General features: G+C 40.9%; 1 long non-coding RNA gene across 1 annotated transcript; it reads right to left on the bottom strand.

Annotated features, from left to right (window-relative positions):
- Positions 1 to 8,088: 8,088 nt before the first annotated feature.
- Positions 8,089 to 8,592, bottom strand: LOC117829383. The gene is made up of 2 exons (XR_004634614.1): positions 8,382 to 8,592; positions 8,089 to 8,279 (listed from the first exon to the last, which is right to left on the bottom strand). It is a non-coding gene; the product is annotated as an uncharacterized LOC117829383 (long non-coding RNA).
- Positions 8,593 to 13,349: the final 4,757 nt, after the last annotated feature.

The raw sequence follows: 13,349 nt of genomic DNA, 5'->3' as shown, positions 1-13,349 counted from the left end.
TCTTTCTATACCCCATTACCCCCAACTCCAAGCACACACACACACATACACACATAAACACACACATCTCCTTCCTCCTTACATCTGCCTGCCAAATCTCCCCAGTGCAGCCCATAAATTTCTTCCACTGAATACATAAAACATATACTATTACAGAATTGTTCCAGTTTTTCCACATTGCATTAAACCCGACCAGGCAATTTCTACAACAGCAAAGATGCATAATTGAATCATTTATAATCTCTGTTTTAACTGTAGTTTTTAGGTCAGCAAACGCTGGTCTGAATTAAAAGCTTTTTGGTATTATTGATGTCTTTTCTTTACTGACGAAGAGTGAAATGAACAAAATATGCTCCTGAGATAACACTGCTTCTTCCTGCACTTTCTTATTCTGCTCTTCAAAAAAAGATTTGAAACTGTCAGTGGATTTTTACAGAATAGGTTCCTCTTCTTCAAAAATTACAACACTATCTCTTGAACTAAAACTTCAACTATTTGAGAAAGTGTAACTTTCATGATTAATGTTATAATGGCTGCATTACTCAGTAGCATAAAAAAAGCAATGGGCAGCTGAATCTGTTTTATATTAAAGCAATATTTCCCTCCGAGAATATGCCGGGCCATCACACATTTTAAAATACGCATAGATTTGGTTGATAGGAATTCATAAAAGGTACCTCTCACATTCATGTATTCATATCTCTTCCCCTAAAAATATTAATTCACCTAACACCCTCATTATTTCAAGCATGAACTTACCCTCACCCCACACCACACCCCTTTACTATCACTATCAACCCCTCCACCCTTTCCCAGCTCCACTCTATTATTAAAACTATGACGATGTAATATTTCCACCAATGATGGTAATGTCTTGTCCTGGGTAATACCGAGTGGGAAGCCTGACGACTCATTTCAGAGCTGAGTGCGGGGCTAATGAGAAAGTGACCAGGGCTGGAGAAAGATAGAGACCTTTTCAATTACTTTGGAGGTGAGAGGACGGCCCATTCCATTATATATATATATATATATATATATATATATATATATATATATATATATATATATATACGATTGGCAATAACACCATCATAATCAGGAAGCTGGGATGATTTCACAGTCATGTTCTACTATTTCTATTAATAAGAAAGCCAGGGACCTTTGGGCACTGAGGAGTAAAACTGTGGGGATTATACCGACAGCTGCAGATGACTCTTTACACAGTGTCATGGAGTGAGTGTGTCCTCTGCCAAATATCTGGGATAAATGTTGATATTTAGGAGGAGGGTGGACAGTTCTCCTGCTCACGAATCATTATTTGTTATTTTGGATTATGAAAGTTTGCCCTTTAAAAGTTTGGTTAGTCATTTTTTATGAACTGTGCTGTTACACAGTTAATATGCCTGAAGTTTATTCCAGTTTTGGTTTGGTTGTGATCACTTTAAGAGTAACAGGATGTGAGCCTCAGTTGGTTGTGTCACATGACCTGTGATTGAGAAGTGAGGAGGCATCAGACAACATGATGGTGTTTTGTTATGGTCTTATTAATCCTGGGAAATCTATAATAATAACAGATTTATTTATAAAGCACCTTTACAAAGTGCTTTGACAAACAAAGCATGGTTCAAATAACAAAGTAAACCCATTGACAGACAGGGAGGAGGAATTTAAACAATGCAAACAGAATACAACGTGAGGTTAAAAAGAATACACGTATATTAAACAGAATGAAGAGGTGTGACAATAGACCAATAGATCATTGTTTAAGAGTTTTTTCGAAGATACATAAATAAAATAAATAGATAAATAAAAATGGATAAGTAACTAAAAGCATTAAAAGGACAATAAAGAGGTTTTCAGAATGAGAGGATGATGTCACATCTGGAAAATTAGAAAAAAGGATAAATTAGGAACATTTGGGGGTGGCAGTAGCTCAGTCCATAGGGACTTGGCTTGGGAACCGAAGGGTTGCTGGTTCGAGTCCCAGTATGGACGAAGTTTGGCAAGTGGACTGGTGGCTGGAGAGGTGCTGGTTCACCTGCCTGGGCACTGGAGGTGCCCTTGAGCAAGGCACCGAACCCCCAACTGCTCGGGGTGTGCTGGTTGACGGCAGTTTCCTCACTCTGATATCTCTCCCTAAGCATGTTCACTGCATGTGTGTGCATTTGTATGTATATACCAAAAAACTATACGTGTAGCATGTCCAAAAATAGCATGAGTGAAAAAATTGAATTTCCCCCCTGGGGATCAATAAAGTACCTTTCTTCTTCTTCTCGTTAAAGTTCCTGTGAAGAACTTTTGATTTATACCAATTTTGGCGCCCCATTGTGGACAAAGTGATACCTCTTATCTCTAGTTCTGTACATGCAAAAGCAGTGTTTTCAACAAAAACCTCACCCTGCTGTCTTTCTACAGACAGATTTATCACTCAATGATTATTTGACATGAATTCAGCCGAAAAATTGTGTTTCTACAGCCAAATGTCAATCATGTGGTCTGACACCTACCCCCTCCGAGTGGTTTAAGGCATTAAAAATGATAACAGAGAAGGCATCAGTGTTGTTGTTTATGGTTTTGTTTGCTTTTGAAGGTCAAAAAGAGGCATCAGTGTTGGTTTCAGTGTGTTTATCAGCTGGTGAAAAACTCCTCATAGTGCCTTTAAAATAATAAATGAAAAAATCAGCTTGAACCATCTTGCTTTTGATAGCATCCTGGGTAAGTATTCTCTGTTTAATCCATATATTCGTTTGTAGAGGATTGTTTTTGGATAAATATAAAACAAATATATATAAATATATAAAGAAAGTGGTGTTTTAAAGATTTAATTCATGTGAGGTAATAAATGTATATTTACACTGCATATATGTCAGAGCGTGTTAAAGACAAGCACAGCACTGATATTGTTTTTTGTATATTTTAGTTTCACACTTTTCTGAGGAACCAATAAACCTCTCGACAAGCAGACAATGTCTTCAGAGTCCTGGCATACAGAGTTAATAAGTTAAATCTGTCTGTCAACATATAGAGCTCATATATTGAGGACAGAACATGAACTCAACTTTTTTTTCTTGTTTAAATCAAAAGAAAAGTGAATATTGAATGTATCTACTTCATAATATCATGCATGTTTTGATTAGACCTCTGAAAGACTCATTTATGATTCATTTACGTATGGTTTGTGTAGCCCTTTACTTATGCAGAAGCCCACATCCGTGCACCTCCTAGAAATGTAACTATGCAGAGAGCAGGCCCTGTGATTGGTCCACTCGGTAGCATTGTCATTTCCTATATTTACAGCATTTCTGGTATTGCCGTGTCCTCAAACCACAGGCTGTTCACTTCACTTTGCCATAACTGCAGTATGACTGCTGCTCAATATTTATCAGCACCAACTCCAACATATGACGCTTAGATTCAGTCCCCATCGCTTCGTGTGCACAACAAGCAGTGAAGGCAGTAGAACCCAGAAATGGCAATGTGATGAGCATAGACATTGCATCACTAACTAACATGTAAGAAGAGTATTGCAGAGTGATGCAGACATCCCCATACCTTCTCAAAGTTAACTAAATTACAAACTAAATATGACCCTGTCTGCAGCTGTTGATCGCCGAGTTTCAGTGAAGGTTTTCTGCCTGGTTTCTCAAGAAGATGCTGAGCTGACAAAGAAAAACATAAACAAAAGTCCCTTTAAATGATCACTGAGTCTCGTCTCTGAGTCCTGGCTGTCCATCCTTTTGCACTCACTCTCTCTAACACCCACATATACAACATATACTATGTTTACATGTGTATTTGATTAGTTCAGATACAGTTTAAGCTGCAAACTGTGCTGTTAGTCAAGTAGATATAAAGTCATCCTTTTCTTCTCCGCTTAGTCGTCTCTGTTAGAAAATGATGTTTTTGTTACAGCTTGATTGGAAACTTAATTCAGAAGACATATTTTAAAAGTCTTTGTTCATTTCTTGAGCATTTCTAACATCTGTTTTACTGTAATGCTGTCGACAAACAGCAGTGTCATCATCAAAAAAACATATTTTGTTTAATTTTTATCAAGTCCCGTCAATTACTGTGCAAGGTGCCACTTTCTCCTCGCTGCTGATGTCTCATTTTAGAGCAGATTTCCTCGCTCTCCCAGCAGGACTCAGTGTGAATGGTAGCTCAGTGTTGCGTAATGCTGCAACCAAACTGCTTCTCAACTCCAGATGTGCCTGCAGATGTCACTTGCTAAAGCAATTTAATGGCAGGTGGTGATGTTTTTTATGGCAACTGCACTGAGCTGATGAACCGATGATCCATCATTATCCCCGGTGAGGATAAATACTATAATCTATGTACTGAGATCGGAGCTGATAGTTCAGATGGGGAACTTTTTTAAAGTGAACTCAACCAAAATGTGGAAATGTGTTCTTCTTAGAGCTGTATCTACTGTGGATATCAAAAGTCTACACACCCTTGTTAAAATGTCAGGTTTTGTTATGTAAAAAATGAGACCAAGATAAATCATGCAAAACTTTTTCCACCTTTAATGTGACCTATAACATGCACAGTTCAATTTACATTTTTTTTTAATCTTTTAAGGGGAAGAATAAAAAAAAACAAAACTAAAATAATGTGGTTGCATATGTGTACACACCCTCTTATAACTGGGGACGTGGCTGTGTTCAGAATTAACCAATCACATTCAACTCATGACAAAAAGTAGTCAGTATACGCCTGTCATAATTTAAAGTGACTTTGATTTATCCCTATAATGATCAGCTTTTCTAGGAAGATTTTCATGACATTTCCTCAGTTTCATCTCTCAGCAAAAGCCATGGTCCACAGAGAGCTTCCAAAGCAGCAGAGGGATCTCATTGTTGAAAGGTATCAGTCAGGAGAAGGGTACAAACATGTTCCAAGGCATTAGATATACCATGGACCACAGTGAAGACCGTCATCATCAAGTGGAGAAAATATGGAACAACAGTGACATTACCAACACCTGGACATCCCTTAAAAACTGATGAAAAGAGCAGAAGAAAACTGGTCAGGGAGGCTTCCAAGAGGTCTACAGCAACATTAAAGGAGCTGCAGGGATTTCTGACTAGTACTGGTTGTGTACTACATGTGACAACATCTCTCCTAGTCTTCATATGTTTCAGCTATGGGTAGGGTGGCAAGACGGAAGCCTTTTCTTAAAAGCATTGAAGACCAGCAAAATGTTTCAAAAACATACATGAAGTCTCCCAAAAGCATCAAATGTTTTATAGTCTGATGAAACCAAGGTCGAACTTTGTGTCCATAATTCCAAAAGGTTTGTTTGTCATAAAAACAACACTGCACATCACATCACATAAAGAACACCAGACCCACAGAGAAGTATGGTGGGGGCAGCATCATGCTTTGGGGCTGTTTTTCTTCAGCTGGAACCAGGGCCTTAGTCAAGGTGGAGGGAAGTATGAACAGATACAAACACCAGTCAGTTTAACACAAAACCTCCAGGCCTCTGTTAGAAAGATGAAGATGAAGAGGAATTTCACCTTTCAACACGACAACAAACCAAAGCATACATCCAAATCAACAAAAGCATGGCTTCACCAGAGGAAGATTAAAGTGTTGGAATGGCCCAGCCAGAGTCCAGACCTGAATCCAGTTGAATATATGTGGGGTGGTCTGAAGAGGGCTGTGCACAGGAGATGCCCTCACTATCTGATGGATTTGGAGCTTTTTTGTAAAGAAGAATGGACAAATATCACCACATCAAGATGTGCCATGCTGATAGACTCCTAAAAAAAAACAGAGTGCTGAAATAAAATCAAAAGGTGCTTCAAACAATTATTAGTTAAAGGGTGTGTACACTTATGAAACCACACTATTTTAGTTTTTTCTTTGTTATTCTTCCCCCTTAAAGATTTTAATTTTTTCAGTTGAATTGTTCATGTTATAGGTCACATTAAAGGTGGAAAAAGTTCTGACATGATTTATCTTTGTCTCAATTTTTACATGACAAAACCTGGCATTTTAACAGGGGTGTCTGGACTTTTGATATCCACTGTATGCATGAAGAAGTTTTACTGCTCATGTGTGTCACCATATTTTGCTCTCATATATCCACAAACATGTCAAACCTCAGCCTCGGACTGAAGATGGTAGAAACACACCAAGACGTGGTGTAACTGAACTTGATTCCTGAGCTACGTGACTTTAATATAGAGAGTAATAGGAGAGAACAAACGCCAGAATAAATTGGTGCATCAATGGAAAGAAATACCAACAAACACAAAGTTTTATCTCAGGTCAGATAGCTCTGTTTCCATCTGAGGCTGCTTGTCCCAAAATGGCTCCATTAGCAAATACAATTTCAGCCGTTACACACCACTGAAAAGCCTATCTGAAGGAAGCACACATCACAGACAAACAGAGAAACGCACACACACTACTACCCAGAGGCAGGTGTTGGTGCTGGAGACTCATGCACACACTCACACACAAGTAGGTAAGACAGCAGGGTTGTTATTCTCCTAAACATCTTGATCCGTCGCGGGATCTTAAATGCAGCCTTCGAATCTCAAAAGAAAAAAGGCCCAAGGATGCATTTTATGAAGATCTCGCAGAGAAATATCAAGGAAGGGATATATCCTTTAATATTATACCTGCTTATTCCTCCTGTAGCCGAGCTGTTTAGGGACTGTGAAGCAGAAAAGAGGAGTAATAATGGAAACGAGTCAGGGAGCGCTAACAGAAGAAATGTGAAAATGAAAGGGTAAAAATACACAAGAGGAAATAGGAAAGTATAGACAGAGGGGGATAAAGAGGGGGAGATTATATACTGTTGGCGGATCTTGTTTCTGAGCAGTGTGTCGGGGTGAAATGTGTCGCGTTGGCTAAAAATCAGCGCTGGCGAAGCAGGAAAGTGTTTGTCTCGGTTGCTGGGAGAGGATTTATTGTGCTGTGTGGCAGATGCTTAAAGAAAATGTAGTACATGTATGTTATTTCAATCTCAAATGTTGGCTGAAATTTAAGAAAAGTGTTAATGACTTCAGACAAAGAGTGAATTTCCTGTGCTGGCATTGAAAGAAATAAAATAAAAAATAAATATTAAACTCCATTACTAAGAGCCATTACTTTTCCTGATGTAAAGAGAGTCTGAGAGAAAGTTCCCTCGATATACACTGATGCAGATTTGTAGCAAAATCAGCATCCATTTGGAGTCCAGTTTGTTTTCAGTCCTAAATTCACTCCTCATTAGTCCTGACTTCAGTTTCCCTTAACTCCTGATGGAGATGTGGAGCTTTGAGCAGTAAAACTCTGTGTTTCATTGTGGTGTTCACTTTATGTGCTTTGTGTTTGTGTTTATGAGAGCGGCTGCCTCTTCTGGATGAAAGCTATTTTAATAGAAACTGCAGAAAGTATGATCCATATTTCTGAAACCATTTTGATTATGTACCACTGAGAGGTGAATAGCATTGATTGTCTACACAGCAAGTGAACATTTTGTCCTTAAAGCCCTTGAAAGCCAGTGTGGAGTGAAGGCTGAAGCTCAGCCCTGGTTCTGATGGAGAGGCATCAGAACACAGAGCATCACAGTTACCAGTGTCTCCTCAGACCAGTCAGGGAGCACAGAGTCAACCCCGTCCATCGCCACAGGCACCAGGGGGCACGTGAGCATCAGAACTACTGTAGACATGGAGCAGAACAGGACAGTGTTGGTTCTGTCTCTGAATTTCCCAGATTTAATCCCCTTTGAGTGTCAGTGGGGTGTGGTCCAGAGAGGAGTCCATGGATGCATGTAAAAGCTCTTAACTTCAGTCTCCTCTCTCCTCTCTATCTTGTCCACCGAACCAGAAGTAGTTACTGACCCGCCATATTAAGTGGCGTCCCAATACTCTTAACGCTGACAGACATGCCCCCCTCATCAAATATCACTCACTGATTGGACACTGCAGCGGCTCGCACTTCACTGAAACTGTACGTCACCTGGGTTTAATAACGGCGAAAAGGCAGACCTTAAAACAGTCACTAAGGATGCCCTGAGACAGATCATAAACATTCTGTTACGGTTGTTAAACCGTTAACTAGGACCCAAAAGCAAGCAGAGACTCAGGAAGCAGTGGAAGTGATTTTATTCTTTAAAGGTGAGGTGGAGGATGACTGATCCAGAATCAGAGGTTAGTGTGAGATCCAAGAGATGCAGGAGTGAAGCGTGAGGCTCGGGGTGAAGGCAGGTGAGTGTCCGGAGTGAGAGCGTGGCAGCGTGGCAGAGATGGGGGCGGAGGTGCAGGAGGCTCGAGGAGGCACTGGTGGAAGCGGGAGGACAGCGGCAGTTAGTCGAAAGATAATCACACGAAATATCAAGAAACTTGCAATACTTAGAAGTACTGGCGAGCCAGCCGATGTACCACTGTAGAAGAAGGAATACTCTGGCACCCGACTCCTCTCTCCACAGAGCTGAAGTGCAGTGTCCTGATGAGTGTGATGGGGAACAGGTGTGAAGGTGCAGGAGGAGCCGGAGCAGGAGAGAGCCAGTGTGGGTAAGAGAACCGCTCAACACTCTGTGGGGGAGAGCGGGGAAAACTCCACACAGGCAAAACACAGTGATCACCACACATATGTCAGTTTCTAAACATTCGGTAAGTGATGAGCTGAGATTAAAGTGTTTGATGTGAGTTTTAAGCACAAAATACTGAACATAAAAGCAAAATCATAAAACTGAAATATCTGATTGTTTCTGTCAGATTCACCGTATAAAAAAATAGAGTCATAACATTTAATATCAAAGATAGAGTAATGAGACATTTTGCCGGTGAATCGATCCATAATGCTTCAGGACAGAATAAACAGAGAGCAGATCATCTTAATGTGTAGGTGTGTGTTAAACAGGTTTAAGACAGAGACAGAGACAGAGACAGAGCTCTGTTATGAACCGACATCGCTTCACATGACGCTCTGGAGGAAAGGACGTCTCATGTCCCTTAAAACAAATCTCCTTGTTCCCTCTCTCCTTCTCTTCATTTCCTTGCATCTCTGGTGGGAGGGACTAAGACGCAAGTGAACGACGCAAGTGGAGGATGTGATGCTGGAACTTTAGAGCTTTGGGATCCATAATATTAGTCAGGTTGTCTTTATGCTATGGCTGATTGTATTATAATGATGTGCGTAATAGTTTGTTGCTTCTTCTTTCTGGATGTTGTGCAATTAAGTGATAAGAGCTTCCATTCCACACTCTCTCAAGCCTTCTGCATCAGAATTTGACAAGAACCAACAGTCTATTGGGAAACTCGTTGCAGCATTGTAACTCAGTTTGTTGGCTTCCCAATGCCAGAATGCCAGCGGCTCAGTCTAATGATCTAATGAGCTAATGAGCCGGCTACAGCAGCCAGCAGAGCTGCCACCCAATGCTGATGGCTCAAGGAAACAACAAATGCCAACACAGCCAATGGAGCACTTACTCACTAGTTAAAGTGCACAGAATGAGTAGCATAGATCCTTAAGAAGTATGCGTGAATAGTTAAAAACGTATCAATACAGAAGGTTAACTGAAGGAAATCTATGAAATGCTAATTTTCAAGTATGAATGCAGACACACTTGCACACATATAATGATGTGATTTCTGTCTGATTTTTGAGTTCAATGGATAGTTTGGTAGGTGCCATTATTTATTCAAAAGGCAATTAGCTGTGGGAAAGTCAGCACAAACAAAGGATGGATGGGTAAAGCAAGGTTGTGAAATTTTCAACAACCTTAAAAGTCACAAAGGGAAAGTTTGAAAAAGAGAGACAAAGAGATGAGCTCTCATTTCTCCTTGATGTGCCCTCAAAGCCTCTTCTTTTACCTGAAGAGTTCCATCAAATTACCTCCTCCTGAAGCTTTAACATTCGGTACAATGGAGCGATTCTGCTGGATTTGTATAGCTTATCCATTCAGTGGAACCAGCGTGAAATTCTACAAAAAAATGTATTCACTCTTGTCTCTACAAATTATGAAATAGGAAAGCAACCAGTATGGTGTACCTGTGTGTATGTGTGTTTTGTTGTTCCTATTAATTGTGTCTGACAGCATGCATCTCCCTCATTCTCCCTCCAACTGGTGACATCTGTTTTTCATATAAACCTCTCAGCCATAGGGGACTCATGCACATCTGCTCACAAACAGAGAGCGTACACACATGCACAGAAAGGCCAGAATATTTCCAACGTGCACAGATGTTACTTTTCAAATATGAAGGACACTGTGATTGAAAAGTATAAAACAGACAAGGCTCAGGTCCTAAAACTATGGAGGTATCAACTGATAAAGTTTTTTTTTTAAACTTTCCAAATGAACTTCTCTGTTTTGCATTTCAGGAAATGTCACAGTACAAAGGATATAGAAAGGTATTTTCTGTCTAAGCTTTCCTTCTGTCTAGGCTTAGAATAAATTGCCTTTTGACTTTCTATTTCTACATAACCCATCCTGATTTAGCACCTCCAGGTGTTTTGAATATGTTAATATAAAACTTTACTGCTGAGGCTAAAACTTTGATTCAAATATGGGACACCCTGTAGCTCACCTGGTAGAGCATCAACCCAAAGAGCCGCGGCTGAGTCTTTAAAAAAATCAACCAATCAATCTTTATTTGTATAGCGCCAAATCACAACAAACGTTATCCCAAGACGCTTTTACAAATATAGGAGGTCTACCCCGTACTCTATGTTAAATTATTAACAGAGACCAAACATCAAGACCGGGTTAGACTCAGTCTGAACTCAGTCTGATCTCATCTTAATCCACCATGTGTTCCAAGATGGCGCCACTGACGGTCGCCCTGGAACTGCGCTCTCCTGTACATGTTGCGTTTTTCTGTTTTTTTGTAGTTTTATGCTCCGCTTCTCTGGTTTCTTTTACCAGAGAAGAACTTATCAACATAGGACAGTCCTCTGCTGAACTTTTTACACCAGTTTTCATTGAACCTGGAAGTTACGCAGAGTTTCTTGCTGGTGGAGCCGCAGCTCTCTATTGTCTTTGCCGGAGACGCCGGCGCCGGGGCAAGCGAGCAGGCGCGCTCGTCAGAATGAGACCATTCACCATTCACCTGGCGAATGTCCGCTCCCTGGCAAACAAGATGGATGAACTGCTGCTCCTTGCAGATGATACCACCGTCATCAGTCTCATCCAGGACGGAGACGAGTCTGCTTACAGACAGGAGGTGGAACAGCTGGCTCTCTGGTGTACTCAGTACCATCTGGAGCTGAACCCGCTCAAGATGGTAGAGATGACAGTGGACTTCAGGAGAAGTCCCCCCCCCCCCCTCACCATCCTGAACAGCACTGTCTACTGTGGACCCTTTCAGGTTACTGGGATCCACTATCTCCCGGGATCTGAGGTGGACCTCCCACATAGATACAATCATTAAAAGGGCCCAGCAGAGGATGTACTTCCTGCGTCAGCTCAGGAAGATCAACCTGCCCCAGGAGCTGCTGATCATGTTTTACACCTCCATCATCCAGTCTGTTCTGTGCACCTCCATCACTGTCTGGTTTGGATCTGCAACCAAACTAGACAAACACAGACTGCTACGGACCATAAGGACTGCAGAAAAAATCATCGGTGTCAACCAGGACTTGTACCGGTCCCGGGCCAGGAAATGGGTAGGTAGCATCACCACAGACCCCTCACACCCTGGACACAAATTCTTCAAACTCCTCCCCTCTGGCAGGCGCTACAGGTCACTGTGCGCCAAAACAGAAGCTGTAGTACCTCATGTGGCCACTTGAGGCTGGATTCAAAGACAAGTGAATCCCCATTTGGCCAAATACTGAACCTCCATCTTTAGATCCAAATGAAGAATCTTTACACCATAGTAGAAAATTGCATGCTGATTTTTCATTGAATGACTACTATACAGGAGATTAATTTGTGTGCATCCTAATCAATTGAATTAAATTAACATTATGCTAATTTTGAGAATAAGGCAGGTGCTGCCATCACCTCTAATTCAGTTACTGGACTCAACCTGTCAGTCGTGTCGTGTTTGTTCCATCTGCATCATTTATCTTTGTGCTAAAAAGTTTCCTTATCAATTCCTTCTACTAAATTCAGAGAGACTTTCAAAACAATGACAGCAAGAACGACAACCAAGGAGTTGAGGATGTAATCATGGCAGACAGGAGACAGAAGCGGTCCGAAATTTAGTGTAGTTTTATGAAAAAGACGCAAACAGCACAACTTGTAAAGTCTTTGGCTGTGTGGTTAAATATCAGGAGGGCCACGTGCCACGCTCTATACCACTGGTGTATCAGCTCTTGGGCCAGAGTAAAAAAAAAAATCCTGTCCTGTCCCGCTCCCATTCAGAATGACTCCCGCTCCTGTCCAGCCCTGTCATTTTTTTTTCTTCTTTTAGTTTTTAGGCAATACATACCTCACGAACAAAAGTGCAGAATGGCATTACCTTAGGTGTAACCTAACCAACACTGAAAAATAACAGCATGTACCAAGAACTACCTCCACGCTCAAATCATGATTCCTTCAACACCAAATCTTCATCTCAGCATTATGTCTCATTCCATCATCACTCTGGGACACATTCAGGTTTGTTTTCCCAGGGGTCGATAAGTTTTGATTAAAGTCCTTCCAGTGAAATCTCTTCTTGCTGATTAGCCGGCGCTGATGTTCTGACCTGTTCCAAGATAACTATAAACCTATCACTGGCTCAACCTGGTCGTTACATGTCCAAATTAAAACTGAACAGCTCCTTTGCTGCAGCACGTTATCAGTGAAGGGAGATGTGAATGCAGAGGTGCAAAAAAGCCTTCTTAACTGATCCTGCACACATGCACGCTACCTTATTAGCATACAGAGCATTGTACTGTGTATTCTCCTCATAATGACAGAAAGGGCAAGAACCAAGATCATGAGAGAAATGCTTCCAGAGACACCTCGGTAAAACGTTTGGGACGTGACTCGCATGTTGAGTGAAAGGAGATTATCTATTGGTCGACACTGGAAAGACTGAATACAAAATAAAGCCTGGTACCTACTGGATTGATAAATCATTTCATTTTCAATTACAACAAATCAAATGCAAATCATACTTTAAAAAAGGACTTCTCCTCTCCTACACACCCCTTAGCTCCAGGTTATTTCACTACTGTATGTATACTGTACTGCTGTTTAGCAATACAGCTTTGCAAGGTGGCCTGTTTCTGCTGACTCTCCATTGGACCTTTTTCAAAGTGGACATTTTGGCATGTCCCTGCAGGAGAGGCACAGGTGATTAATAACACAAATAACAAGCACATTCAATTTAGGTGAGCTGCTTCCAGGTCCATTGTATTAAATGTGCTGGCTCACTGACAGAAACACTTAATGGAACTAAATTTGTCAAATG

This window comes from Notolabrus celidotus, chromosome 17 (assembly GCF_009762535.1).
Source record: "Notolabrus celidotus isolate fNotCel1 chromosome 17, fNotCel1.pri, whole genome shotgun sequence".
Lineage (NCBI taxonomy): Eukaryota > Metazoa > Chordata > Actinopteri > Labriformes > Labridae > Notolabrus > Notolabrus celidotus.
The sequence above is the reverse complement of the archived record's forward strand: the minus strand, read 5'-3'. Positions and strand labels throughout refer to the sequence as shown.